Source organism: Octopus sinensis, linkage group LG3 (genome assembly GCF_006345805.1).
Source record: "Octopus sinensis linkage group LG3, ASM634580v1, whole genome shotgun sequence".
NCBI lineage: Eukaryota > Metazoa > Mollusca > Cephalopoda > Octopoda > Octopodidae > Octopus > Octopus sinensis.
Genome location: NC_042999.1, coordinates 96976566 through 96992269, shown reverse-complemented (window position 1 = coordinate 96992269; position 15704 = coordinate 96976566). Strand labels below are relative to the sequence as shown.

General features: G+C 36.8%; 1 long non-coding RNA gene across 1 annotated transcript; it reads left to right on the top strand.

Annotated features, from left to right (window-relative positions):
• The first annotated feature begins 13685 nt into the window (after positions 1-13685).
• Positions 13686-14257, top strand: LOC118762771. The gene is made up of 2 exons (XR_004998521.1): positions 13686-13842; positions 13978-14257. It is a non-coding gene; the product is annotated as an uncharacterized LOC118762771 (long non-coding RNA).
• Positions 14258-15704: the final 1447 nt, after the last annotated feature.

Genomic DNA, 15704 nt, shown 5'->3' with positions numbered 1-15704 from the left:
TGCAAGCTTTAGAGTGTGCAGTTCGATTTTAACATAATGGAAGTGGCAAAGGAGCATATTCGGTATATTTTGCTTTATGAGTTCAATAAAGGCAACAACGCAACGAAAAGTGCGAGGAATATTAGTGCAGTATATGGGGATCAGACAATAAGCGTAAGCCAGTTATCAACGGTGGTTCCAGAAATTCTGAGCCGGAAACTACAGCCTAGAAGAGCCTTGTCCTGGAAGATCTGTAGAGCTCAACGAGGACGTCCTGCAAACCCCGGCGGAACAAAATCCAATCGTAACTATTGAGGAATTTGCAAAGAAGCTTGGATTTGGTCATTCAACCATTCATCAACACCTGTGTGCCATCGGAAAAGTCATCAAATTGGATCTATGGGTTCCTCACAAACATCCCGAGTCTAATCGCGTGCAGATACTGAATGTGTGCTCTTCTTTACTGTCACGTCTCACGAATGAACTTTCTTTTGGACTGAATAGTGACTAGTGACGAAAAATGGGTTCTTTATAAAAATGTCAAGCGCCGAAGACAGTGGGTAGGGAAAGGAGAAACACCGGTACCCCAGGTTAAAGAAGGTTTTCACCCATGTAGGTGTTGTTATCTGTTTGGTGGGGTATGAAAGGTTTAGTCCACTTTGAACTTTTAAACCCAAAACAAACGATAACAAAGGAGATCGACTGTGGGCTGCTTTGGCTTAAGTTAGCACTAGAAGAAAAAACGACCATTGTGTTCTTCCATCGAGATGATGCTTAGCTACATAGGGCGAGGATGACATTCCAAATGCTGGAGCAGTTTGAATGGAAACGATGCCCCATTCACCATATTCGCCGGACATTGCTCCATCTGATTATCGTTCATTCCGCAGTTTTCAAAATTATTTGCACGAAAAAATATGAATTCTGTAGACGAGGTCAGTTGAGAAGGGGGCGGAAAGACCGCAAGGCGAAACACGTGTCAATCAATAAGAACACCAGCAAATAGTGAATAAATAGATAAAATAAAAATGAACACGCTCCAACATAGAGGGGCCTTGAAAGTTTATCAGATAGATGGAAGCGCATTGTAGAAAATGAAGGAGAGTATATTTTAGATTAAAAAACACCTTTTTTTAATCTTAATTTTGAAAAATAAAAAAGTATTAAAAACCACATCGTTTATGAAATACAAAAAAATGTATATATGTTTACATACAAAAAGTTCCGACTTACACAGAATAGAAATAATATCAAGAATTAAAGGGGTTGTAGAAAAGTACTACAAATCCAACTGATGTTTCTAGGGCCTGGTGGTCCAAAATAATGTTTATAGATTGATTCCATCGTTGGATGAGACGAGCCTCCCTCTTCAGGGAAGAGATCTTTCATTTGAGGTGTTGAAAGAAAGAAGTTCAAAGATGGAATCATTTTGTGGAGAGCTAAGTGTATTAGAGGTGGGGGATTGGGGAAATATCCAGATAGGGAATTGTGATATATATATATCTAGGGTCTTCCCCATTCAGGGTGAGCAGTTGTGTTCCCAAATAGGCCTGTCCAGTCGCAGATGTAGGACCAGATCTCTGGGTTGTCACCAGGATCCAGGAAGGCGGCCATCTTTTATCTGCCGTCAACGTGCAGGTCCAGACTAGGAGCTTCTAGTTTCACCAAAACCTGCTTCCACCATCCTTATCGTATCCCTGTTGGGCTTTTGTAAAAAAGAAGCGGGGAGAGTTGGATCAAAAAGAAACGAGCCAATGGTGTGAATTCGTTTGGAGTGGAGATCCCCTTGCCAAGGGGAACCCCACGCACTATGACCCAAAATCCTTCTGCTGTGGCACTACCTGGAGTGACATGCGTGATCCGGAAGATGGGTTACAACGGAATGCCGCTAGCTCCAATGTTATTAGCGTTGCGCGTTTGTAGCCAGTCTGTCTGGCATCGCCCTTTTCCGCTAGGATCAATCGTTGAGTTCGAAGATGTAGCTTCCTCCGCTTAATCCGCCGTTGGAGTGTTAGTTTGGTGCAATGAGGGACAAGGACAACGCTCCTGTGCCCTTGTTTGAACAGATCTTGTTTTTAGTTCTGATAGGCGCACTCCCATCCTCCTCCAAGATTCAGCAAGCTGAACCAAGAAGGGAGCCGGTTTAGTTGCTGACCCAACTATGACTGAGAGGAGCGTGAATACATTGGTTACACGTTACCTCAGCACCACGATATATATATATATATATATATATATTTACAATTGCAGCGTGGAAGGTGTTTATAAGCCATTTAAGAAACGAAGTGAATCGAACGGCTTTTGTATGTTTCTTAAATAGCTTATAAACACCTTCCACGCTGCAATTGTTTTCGTTTCAGCACACGATCTCAGATCAAATTACTTGCTATGCGAGTACATCTCCGTAATATATATATTATATATATATATATATATATATATATATATATATATATGCATACATACGTAGATACATACATACCAACTAATTCGCATATTACGAAGACTATAAGTGTAACAGTAAAAATATGTAAAACTTTCCTCAAGTTTAAAATGTAATGTTGTTTTTGTTATCGACATTCCAGCGATTGAGCTTTGTGTCTCTGTTAGAAACCAGCTCCTACTTCAGAGGAAGAATTCAAATAATTAAAAAACAGAAGAGAACATACATATATAGTGGCTACTTTCTCGTATGGGAGCAAAGCCACTACTAGAAATAAATCATTGAAATGAGTTATTGATTATGCAATGTGAAGCCCTAATATGACACTTGAGCCCCACCAAAAATTTTCACATTTCATTGCATAATGCTCAGTTCAAATGGCTGATAGAAGGAACCGGTTTCACAGTATGAATTTTTGTGACATGCACACACACACATACACACACACACACACACACACACACTCACACACACACACACACACACACACACACATCGTAGTATAGAACAGTGACAATGTGTACCCAACGCCTAGTTTAATGAATAAATATCCTATTGGATTAGCAGAACTACCAATGTCGGTCGTTCGTATTTCTCAAGTGCTCCACTTGAGAAATGCAACCCCACCCCCTATGAAGTCATCGGTAACACTGTTAATTTACAAATACGAAACAAATGTGTGTGTGTATACTCTTTTACTTGTTTCAGCCATTTGACTGTGGCCATGCTGAAGCACCGCCTTTAGTCGAGCAAATCGATCCCAGAACTTATTCTTTGTAAGCCTAGTACTTATTCTATCGGTCTCTTTTGCAGAACCGCTAAGTTACGGGGACGTAAACACACCAGCATCGGTTGTCAAGCGACGTTGGGGGACAAACACAGACACACAAACGTATACACATACATATATATATATACATATACATATATACGACGGGCTTCTTTCATTTTCCGTCTACCAAATCCATTCACAAGGCTTCGGTTAGCCCGAGGCTATAGTAGGAGACACTTGCCCAAGGTGCCACGCTAAGGACTGAACCCAGAACCATGTGGTTTGTAACCAAGCTACTTACCATACAGCCACTCCTACGCCTATGTATATATTTATACATACATACATACATACATACATACATATATATATATATATATTATATATATATATATATATATATATATATATATATATATATATATATATATATATATGTAGACGCCATGATAGATCATTAGCCACTACACGCACATTTTGTTTTCTCTCCTTGTTTTCTGTGTTCCATTCTGTAGAAGAGCGTAGGCTCGAAACGTAAACGACTTTTTCTATTCCTGAGCGTTATACAAATACATCTGTTTGTAACTTCTTATTTCCACCCTTTCCCAAATAACTCCTTATATTGAACTCTTCTATTTAACCACCTCACATCGTTTCTGATGAAGGCATATCCATAATATCCCAGAAACAGCTGTAAGACTAACTCTCTCTTTATAAATGTCCTGAAAATTCCCCACAGCCTTGGCTTTATTGTCTCATTTTATTTAACACACACACACACACACACACACACACACACACACACACACACACACACACACACACACACACACACACACACACACACACACACACACACACACACACACGCACACACGTTTTTCAATTCGTTTTGCAAGATTGCTGATGTGAAATCGTGTGTTGAAACAGATATTGCTGTACTTCGGGATGGTCATTTTATTTATTATCATTTCTTTTGCCAAATATGTATGTATGTGTGTGTGTGTGTACGTGTGTGTGTGTGTTTGTACGCGCGCGTTGATATTTATGTGCATATGATTCGGTAATATATATCGGCGAAGTATATAAATAGTAGTAGGAAAACTCGAAGCATTGAAACATCGGTAGCTTACGACAGAAGTCTTTTCCGATATCTGTTTTGCAATAAATTACAGAAAGTAAATGAATTTTGAAAATGTTTTAATGTTTCAGTCGTGGCAAAATTAATAGAAGGAATGTGGAAGAAATTTCAAAATAAACCATGTAAGATGTTTCGTTTTGTATTTCTTTTGCAAGAGTCTTCATGTGAGATCCTGAGTTGAAACAGATGTTATTATATGTTCAGAGACAGAGAAAGAAAGAGAGGAGAGAAAGAGAGAGAGAGAGAGAGAGGAAGAGAAAGAAGGAGAGAGAGAAAGAGACAGAGAGAGAAATAGAGAGAGAGAAAGAGAAAGAGAGAGAGGGAGAAAGAGTCATTTTGACCCCCCAAAAAGAAAAAAATCTGCTCTATTTCGCTTCCATTTATTCTTCTCCTTATTAATCAACTTGTTAATTAATTAATTAATTAATAAACTACTCGAATGTTTTATTAATCGTTCGATCGATCCGAGTTTGTATACAACATGACCAACCTAAAGTAACAAGAACACGTCATTGATGATAAAGCGCAGGGTAAGGAAAAAACTTTGACAAACTAACTAGCTGATTGATTGATCAACTGATTAATAAAACAATCAATTAGTTTGTTGGTTATTTAGTTAACTAGTTAATAATGATGATAATGATGATGATGATAATAATAATAATAATAATAATAATAATAATAATAATAATAATAATAATAATAATAATAAGAAGAAGAAGAAGAAGAAGAAGAAGAAGAAGAAGAAGAAGAAGAAGAAGAAAGGTTGCCTTAACCTTAGCTGGCAGCCCCCTAGATATGGTGTCTCGATAAAAACACTGGTGTTCGTGACATCTCATCATCATAGTACGTTTTATGAATGTGATGCCAAAGAACTAAGAAAATAATCACAAATACGTTCATAAGATCCAAACCCCGATTGAGGGTCTCTCGTACAGCAAGTGTTCCACTGTGCAGCAGGTGGGTCTGGTCGTTATCCAAATACTGCTTTAAGGGTTAGGAGAAGATGGATTCAAATCGACAATAGAACTGTAATGAAATGCTATCACAGAATCGAGTCTTTAAAATAAAGGACAGGAAAAAATGTATAAAACCTAAAAGACTGAAAGTTATTGGAACTGAGTCTCGCACTGCCGACCTGCAGAAGAGTACCATACTCTGCAAGATTCCCTTCAAAAGTTCTTGATATTTGTGGGGACTTGTCACCAAACTTCAAGATAATGCTCCAGCTACTTAAATAAGCATGAACTAACTTGATAACAACAACAATATCAATAGGGGACAGTACTGGACAATACAATGAGTGGTTACATAAAGAATCGTGTAAAAAAAATTAAAAAAACGGTGATAAAATAAATTCTAATGATGTGTAATTCCCCAAAGAGAGAGACTTTCTAGAGCTACTCGGGAAAATCCCACAAATCCACTGTTTCCCTGACTGTTAGGGCAAGTGGTCTCTGCATTTTCTTTCAATTTAAGGCTCATTCACACGGACAATTCTTGTCACATTCCTCCACCATTCAACAAAATTGTTGGGAAGTAGCGCTTCCTTTTCTACCCTCACATTACTTTTCAAGTGAAACTTGAAAAAGTTGATGAGGGCTTAACCAAAGGGAAAAGTTTCTGTCATCAGCCCATTCAATCTTGTCCTCTACATAACGTCTTTCACTAAGGATATAAAACAAATTAACACTACCTTCCCTTCTCGACCTAAAGAAGAAGGCGAGAAAATCTTCACAGTAGACTCAGCTGATAGCCAGATCTGTCCTACACGTGACAGCAGGTGTTTGACATAAACGGACAAGTCAGCAATGCTTGGGCACGGGACGAGAGCGTGCAGAGCAGAACGTTTTCGTCGGGTGCTTACGGCTGACATTGTTGAATGGATCTCTCCTGCTGTTCCTTCTGTTGAAGATCTTGTATTAGTTTTGGATGCTGCTGCTCTTGGCACTCGTGCTGATGGTTTTGGTGTTTATGGTGCTGTCATTGCTTTTGATGCTATTGTTGTTGTGTTAGTGGGGGGCTCCTTTTCTTTGCACGAAGTAGAGAGCCTCTAAGTGGTTTGTCTCGGCTTTCTACTCTCGACTGCTACAAGTAGCTGTGTACCTTTAAGGAGGTTGATCAGTTGGGAATCTCACCTCAACTGTGCCAAAGCGTCTCTCATTCAGGTACTAGGCATTTTCCGATCTACCCCTGCATTGCTCGCTGCAGTCCCCTGGGTTTTTGTATAAAATACTTATTTTTAATGTCTTGTATTTCTTCTGGTTTCGATACTCTCCAGATCGGTATGTATCCATTATTCAATTCCCCTACCTGAACAATTTCCCTTCCCCCATTTTGTGCATTGGTGGCTACCACCAGCCAAGAAATACCCTCATCTAATGGTATTTCTGCTACCTTTATTTTAATCACTTTCCGATTGAGGTATGTCAAAAATTAAACACAATTCTTTGCGTTTGAAGATTGTTGTCGCACTTCCATTGGCTACTCCTTCAGTTGGGAGTTTCCCCTCAACTGTGCCAAAGCGTCTCTCAGACGGGTGCCAGGCATTTTCTGATCTAGGCCTGCATCACTCGCTCTAGTTCCACTGTTTTTTTTACATTTCTCCTGGCGCATTTAGAAATACTGTTCTTCCAATTTTTGTTGAGTGCATTTTGGTGTCACTTAATGCTTTTCCTGACATGTCAACTTTCTCCAATATACGACATGCTTGTGCGAAACCTTTCTCATTTTATTTTAAAATAAGCACACCCTCTGTTTTCTTTGTATTAATGTTTGTATTGGTGGTGGTGGTGGTAGTGGTGGTAATCTTGGTGCTGGGGCAGTAGTGGAGGTCGTGCTTGTGTCATTTTATATTTCATCTTAGTCACTGCTGCTGCTTCTGTTGCAGTTGTTGCTGTTGTTGTTGTTGCTGCTGTTGTTGCTGTTGTTGATGATGTTATTGTTTATGATTTATCTCTTGACCATGTCAATTAGTGGTGGTGAAATAATTTCATAAGTGCTGTTCGAACAGCTATCATTTCCCTCGAGTTGGGAAGCCATATAGTTATTTTTTGTTTTGAAAAATTAAATTTTAAATTTTGAACCTCCAAATTTGCCTTTAAAGGGTGAATTTTTCACCAAACCAGCTCTCTACGAGGAAAGCAAACTGGCTTATGTAGTATACAGTCCAACAAAAGTTCGAATACAAATAAAACAAATTTTAAAGAAAACTTATAGCAGCGAAAAAGTGTTCTCTCTTTCGAAACTCAAATAATAATAATAATGATGATGATGATGATGATGATGATGATGATGATGATGATAATAAAATCGAATGTGGGGCCTAAAAACAGAAAAAAATAATATTATTGTAGGCGCATTAGGTATGATAAAAGAAAAACATTCAGACAAATACATAACAAAAATAACAGGATTTGCAAATATATACAACACATGGAAAATAGCACTACTAGGCACCGCACACATCATAAAACACTTTCAGTACAATGAAAATAAGAGCACCACAACAAATCACAGCACATACCCAAGGCATTCAGAGCTGCGCTCGGTAGTGCAGTGAAAGCACACGATAAAATAAGACTACTGAATAATAATAATAATAATAATAATAATAATAATAATAATAATAATAATAATAATAATAATAATAAATTCCCCACGCAGTGGCTCCCATGGCTTCTGATCTTAACTGATTAGAAGTGTTATCATGTACATGTTTTGTCTTGGTGTAAAAAGATAGGCTACAGCAGATATTCTGCTCGATACCACAGACTTGCTTGCTTGTTAGTTGCTTGACTTTAACTAGTTGAGCATGTCCCTTAGTGACTGACAATATGTGCATATCAGATCACGAGCGGGAGAAGCGGGGGAGCATCATAGCCCTGTGTTGAGAGGAACGCTTTGGGGTTTGAATAATTCACCTTTGGAAACATGGGTGCTTTGTTCATCATCCTTAAACAACACTCATTCAAGGATCTTTTGAGCTGGATGGGCTACTCAAGCTGAAGAAAGTTCTAAATGGGCACGTGCTGTTTATCTTGATATATGGTCACCATGTCGCGCACATATGGTTTTGATGCATGTGTCTAGGGTACCCTTATCAGACGAGTAGTCATGATGGGTATATTGGGCTTCGTATATTTGTACCCCTCTGTCACTTTGATGGCATGTATTACTCTCTCACACAATAATAATAATATTTAGTGAAACAGAACCACACACATACATATTTCGTTTCAGTCAAAAAGCTGCACAGACTCAAGAGCCTAGAGTTTCCTGGCTGGGCACCTATCAAACTTATGTTTGGTTAGTAATTTGGAATTTCAGTCACTGTAGCTTCTCGGTAAATAAAAGATGTAAATATTCTACGTATTGTTTTCTATTCTTCTTCTGTTCGTTAACCACGCACAGGCACACACACAAACAGACACATATACACACATATACGCACACATTTATATATGTGTGTATGTGTGAATTAAAATACACGTGTGCTCTTTGTATGTCAATGTGTGTCACAGCCTGGTTGAATAGCTAAGAAGTCTGTTTCGAAATCCAGAAGCCTCGGTGCGAAATTTTAGATAAGTGTCAGTTACCATAGCACCTGCTCAAACAAAGACTTACGAGCGAAATTAGAGAGACGGAAAGTATTTGGGTCACTCCAGTAGTTTAATGGTTTAGCTTTGTTACACAGTACATCACGCTGATTTTGTCTGAGAGTTACGTTTGTCTGAGGATGAACTTATCATTGCGGAATACTCATTCACTTACATGCCAGTTCAAGCAGCGGGAGGGCATGTAGTGTGTACAATTAAGTACTCATCAGATAAATCGATAGAGATCCATTTACTTTGTACATCATGCAGGCGGATCTGTGTGGTAAGAAGCTTGCTTCTCAACCACATGGTGCTGGATTCAGCCCCATTGCGGCGCTTCTTCGGCAAGTGTCTTCTACTATAGCCCCGGGCCAACCAAAGCCTTGTGAGGGGTTTAGGTAGACGGAAACTGAAAGAAGCCCAACGTATATATATTTATTTATGTATATATTTATGTTGGTGTGTTTACGTCCCCGTAACTTAGCTGTTCGGCAAAAAGACTGCTAGAATTAGTACTAGGTTTCAAACGATAAACCCTAGGGTAGATTTGTTCGACTAAAACCCTTCAAGGCGGTGCTCCAACATGGAAGCAACTAAATTACTAAAACAAATAAAAGATATAAGACACAAGGAGAGAGAGAGGGAGAGAGAGAGAGAGAGGAGAGAGAGAGAGAGAGAGAGAGAGAGAGAGAGAGAATACAAAGTATCACCCGCCACTTTCCGACGGTCGTATATTATTCTTATATCAAGGTCGATGAAAGTGTTTAAAAGCTCCTACTTTACTCCAACTATCAGACCATCAGAAAATAATAATGGTTTCTAAGGCCAGCAGTTTTGAGGAGAGGGGATTAGCAGAAACCATAGATCTCAGTGCATTACTGGTATTTTATTTCAATCGACCGCCGGAAGAAGGAAAAACAAAGTTCACCGTGGCCGTATTTGAACTCAGAAAGTACAGAGCCGAAAGAAACACCACAACCCATTTTTTCTTGATGCTTTAACGATTCTTGCAAACAACAACAATAACAACAACAACATCAGCAGCAGCAGCAACAATAACAACAACAACAACAACAACAACAATAACAGCAACAGCAACAACAACAACAACAACAACAACAACAACTACTACTACTACTACTACTACTACTACTACTACTACTACTACTACATTCTTTTAGTTTATATTTTATTTTATTCCCTACGTCATATCTCCTTAATCTGACTTAAAATGATTTTTTCCCTTTTTTTTTGACTAATTTTTTTCCAACGTTCATCGAATCTAAATAAAGCACTTTTACACCACATCATGAACACCAACCCGACCCTACTCCCTCGCATAAACCACAAAATGTCATTCCATTCGTACCCTTCCGTATCTCTCTCCATCCCACACCGTTTATTGCTACGATCTTTACCGGGCCAATAACAGAAGTTTGGTTTGCCAAACAGGTTTATTTTTGTGTACCAGACAGATAGAAATAGAAATATCAAAATATAAATTACGTGCACACCCACCCATATATATATATATATATAATATATATTATATATAGAGAGAGAGAGAGAGAGGAGAGAGAGAGAGAGACATACATACGTATATATATAAATATAATATATATATATATATATATATATTTAATATATGTATATTTATCATATATATTTAACATGTATATATATATACCGGTGTAATGTGAAACAAGGGTGGGGGGAAAGAGTACTTAAATACAAAGGTAGACTAATATGCTTTATTTAAAAGGAGCAGAAATATCACAAAAACTGTTACTCAGAGTTTCACGTTCCCGTTCGTCGAACAGTCTTGTTTTCTAACAAAACTGTCCGACGAACGGGAACATAAAACTCTGAGTAACAGTTTTTGTGATATTTCTGCTCCTTTTAAATAAAGTATATATATATATATATATATATATATACCAGAGTAAACACATTAATGTGAAACAAGGTGGAAAAAAGAGTACTCAAATACCAGTGGTAGAGTAATATGCTTTAAATAAAGTATATATATATATATATATATAATATATATTATATATATATATTGATAAAACGGTAAGATAACAAAAGAAAGAAAGAGACCTCAATATTATGTAAATAGAGGAAATTTATCTATACAATATGTTACATTACTCGGTAGTCAAGATAAAACTCTGAGTTTCAGATGCCGAAGTGGAAATCCACAACACCATCTCTTCGGTATCTGGCTATTTGAAAACGTTATGAAAAAATACCGTTAAATAAAGGGAAATTACTCTGTTATAACCCTGCTTGCCTGCGTACTTATACATCGCTCGCATTTTTCGTCATAAAAATTATATAAAAATACATAAAAAATATATAAAAAATATATAAAAATATATAAAAATATATAAATTCTTCTTGGGACATAACATAGAAAGCATGTTCTATCTGTTTTCTTTAGGGGACCAAAAACGTAACAGAAATTTAGTCACATGTGGGCATGATCCGAAAAGCTCTGTCCTTGTATTTAGACATGTAGTAGGGTCTAAGCTGCTTTTCCAGATAAGCCATCTCTCCATGTCGCATAGACCGCACCTTCCGCTGCCGTTAGTATAGGGCTTACATCTGGCCAAAATCTTCCATTGTATGTTATAATCGACACCTTTATCTCTTAAAGACCAAATATGATTAGACAATTGAGGTGGCCTTCAATATAGGTAAATATTTCCTAGCACTGATAGATAGACATTTTCCAGTTAATCATACTTATAGGAAACTCTTCAATTGACACAATTTAAAAATTAGTTTTAGTTCAACTACCAATTTTAAAAACATAATCAAACATAACATACAAAAAACACAAGAAGAAAACAGCTGTTCATGCAGGAATAAAGAATTGTGCCCGCTAAATGGAGCTTGCATGTCCAAGACCATCATATATGAAGCTACCGTAAACTCTATAACCACTAAAGACACCGTTTCGACGAAGAAATACGTGGGCCTTACAGAGGGTAATTTCAAGGCCAGGTTCAATAACCACACTTTGAGCTTTAGGCACTGGAACAAAAGAAAAGCGACACAATTGTCTAATCATATTTGGTCTTTAAGAGATAAAGGTGTCGATTATAACATACAATGGAAGATTTTGGCCAGATGTAAGCCCTATACTAACGGCAGCGGAAGGTGCGGTCTATGCGACATGGAGAGATGGCTTATCTGGAAAAGCAGCTTAGACTCTACTACATGTCTAAATACAAGGACAGAGGTTTTCGGATCATGCCCACATGTGACTAAATTTCTGTTACGTTTTTGGTCCCCTAAAGAAAACAGATAGAACATGCTTTCTATGTTATGTCCCAAGAAGAATTTATATATTTTTATATATTTTTATATATTTTTATATATTTTTTATGTATTTTTATATAATTTTTATGACGAAAAATGCGAGCGATGTATAAGTACGCAGGCAAGCAGAGTTATAACAGAGTAATTTCCCTTTATTTAACGGTATTTTTTCATAACGTTTCAAATAGCCAGATAACCGAAGAGATGGTGTTGTGGATTTCCACTTCGGCATCTGAAACTCAGAGTTTTATCTTGACTACCGAGTAATGTAACATATTATATATATATATATATATACATACAATATATATATATATATATATATATATATATATATATATATATATATATATATATATTATATATATATATATATATATATATATATATATATATATATAGTTGGAATTTACAGAAAAACAAAAGACGAAGACAGGTGTATAACAACAACAAGGTGTATTAGTTTAATGTTCGGGCAAGTGAGAAGGTCTTTTACGTTTCGAACCTACGCTCTTCAACAGGAAGGAACACGAGGAAATAAACAGAGAGAGAATAAAAAGAGCTTTAGCGGTTAGCGGTCAATCATAGCGGCTGGCTGGACAGAGGTGGTTAGACAGGAGAGCTAGGAAGAAGGGGGTATAATAAAGTATTGGTGATCCCAAAACGAAGGTGCGTGTGCGTGTGTATGTGAGTGTGTGTGGGGATAGGGGCTGGCGACCTTGACGTGTGGATGTGTGGGTCTGTAAGTGTGTGCGTCTTGTAATGTGTGGGGTGTGGATGATGGTGTGGGTGCTGAGGAGTGGTCAGTGCTAGTGTGTACGGGGTTGTGCGATATGGTGTGGTGGTGTGGTGTGGTGATGTGTGGTGTATTGTGATGTGGTGGTGTGGTGATGTGTGGTGTGTTGTGCTATGGTGTGGTGGAGTGTGGTGTGGGTTTGGGGTGAGGATGTGGGGTGGTGGGGTTTGTATGTGTTGGATGGTGGGATTGGGATTTGTAGGGGTGTGGTGTGGATGGAGGGAGTAATTATATTTTTAAAGTTAGTAGTATAAATAAAACTAATTTTTAAGTCATGCCTATTAAAGAGCTTCCTATAATTATGATTGATTGGAAAATGGCTATCTATAAGGATAAGAAATATCTACCTATATTAAGGGTCACTTCGGAGTGTAAGGTGGCGTGAACCAGATAATTTTCCTATTCCTATTTTTCCTTTTCTTTGCTACTGGACTAATAACAGGTGTATAGGTTATTTCCTCACTAAAACCACTATCTTTTAAAGTTTTATTATATATTAGGGCAACACTATTAAAAATATTTATATTGGAGGAGAGGTTAGGAATTCTCTTGCTAATGTTTTTAACTAAATTCTTAAATACTATGGGGAGATGGCAGGAATCTACATTAGCGAATTTACACAAGATAAGGACATAATATTCTATGCTAGAAAGATTTTACTCTTCAGTGAGAACGCAGAGTGGGTTAAGACAACCGATACAGAGGGTGCCTTCGATGTGAGCATGTGATCATATGATGAAGCAGGCATATGCGATCTCATTGGACTATTCCTACTTGATACGTTAGGTAAAGCTTTTCTACAAGGTATAAGTTCTTGGTTTTGGAGTTTATCAGAAAAAAAGTGCCGTTTTTTGAGCATGGAATCTTATGATGGAGCAGGCATGTGCGATCTCATTGGACTATTCCTGCTCGATACGTTAGGTTAAACTTCTCCTGATATATATTTCGCCATTTACAAAGATGATGCTCTAGCTTTAACCACAAACACAAATGGACTAGTGCAAGATTGGTTTAGGAAGGACATTATCCAAATGATGAAAACATTCGATCTTAGCATAACAATAGATACCAACCTGACGGTTGTCAATTTCCTAGATGTATCTTTAAATTTAAATAAGAATATTTACAAACCCTATAGAAAACCCAACGATAGACTTAGCTATATTAATATAGGTTCCTGCATAGTTTTTAAGAATTTAGTATTTAAGAATAGTATTTATATTTAGTTAAAAACATTTGTATTTAATAATAGTATTTAAGAATTTAGTTAAAAACATTAGTAAGAGAATTTCTAGCCTCTCCTCCAATATAAACATATTTGTGCACTGTAGCGTACCAATAAGATGGATTTTTCTTGCGTATCTTTATATATTACCACAATTAGCTATTTCCTAGTAGCCTTAATTGAATCGCTGAATTACCTGTACTAGTTGCCTCCCTTTAACCACAACCCGAGGCTACTTACTCTTTTGACTATTCCCTCATGCATGTTATAACGTTACCTACTAAAGGACATAAGCGGCCCCGCACTACCTATATCATTGACTTCTCCCCCGAACCATTTTTCGTTTCTTTTTTTGTCTATTTTATTGACATATCCATTGTAACGGTTCAAATTGTAACTGACCAATTGTAGAGACCGCTGGACTTAGACTTGCCCTATTGTGGACCATAGATGGGATTCTTGGTAATAAATTCTGTGAGTAAATTTTCTTAAGCACGTTGCTAATTTACTTGAGTTTACTTCGTTAGCATAAGTACCGCCCTTTGATAATCATGTTAGTAATTTTCCTTATATATATATATTTTTTGATAACTTCTTTCTTAAAATTTTTAAACATCTTGCTGCCCCCTTAAATGAAACTGCCCATTAATAAATTGTAGTATACCATAGACCATTACTAGCTCAGACTTTTACCTACGGACATCGTTGCTCCTAGATGGTAGATTATATGTTTTTAATATATTGGGTTTGTAGATCTTTTTCTAGGCTATGTTTTCTTTTCTTTGCCTTCTTCACTTCGTTTGTACTGTATGCTCTTGTCTTTTACTCTGATGAAGCCCCGTGAATGTCCTATGAAGATGAAGAACATTATTCTAGCATTTACTTACAGACAGAATTTTGGCAACGAATCGGAAACGGTCGTAAGATTTGTTACGACACCTATCTGTTATGTCATATTTTGTATAAAAAAGTAAGCTGTAAATGTGGTCCAATAACCATGTGTTTGTTAATCTGAGGTTTTATCTATTTTGTGATTATTTGTGGGTGTATATATATATATATATATATATATATATATATATATATATATATATATATATATATATATATATATATATATATATATATATATATATATATATATATGTGTGTGTGTGTGTGTGTGTGTGTAGAAGGTTGAAAAGGAACATACGTGTTGATATATATATATATATATTATATATATATGGAAAAAAGTCAAGTAGAAAATGCTAAAATAATTTTATAAAAAACATTTCAGTACCCATTTCGGGCATTGAAACTTTTCAACTGTAAGTATGGAAAACAATTATATTTTGGAAAAATTAAATGAAAAGATCTTAAAAGAATATTTGCATAGTATTCAAATACAAGGGGCAGTTTTCTTGTTTCTGTCTGTCTCTGT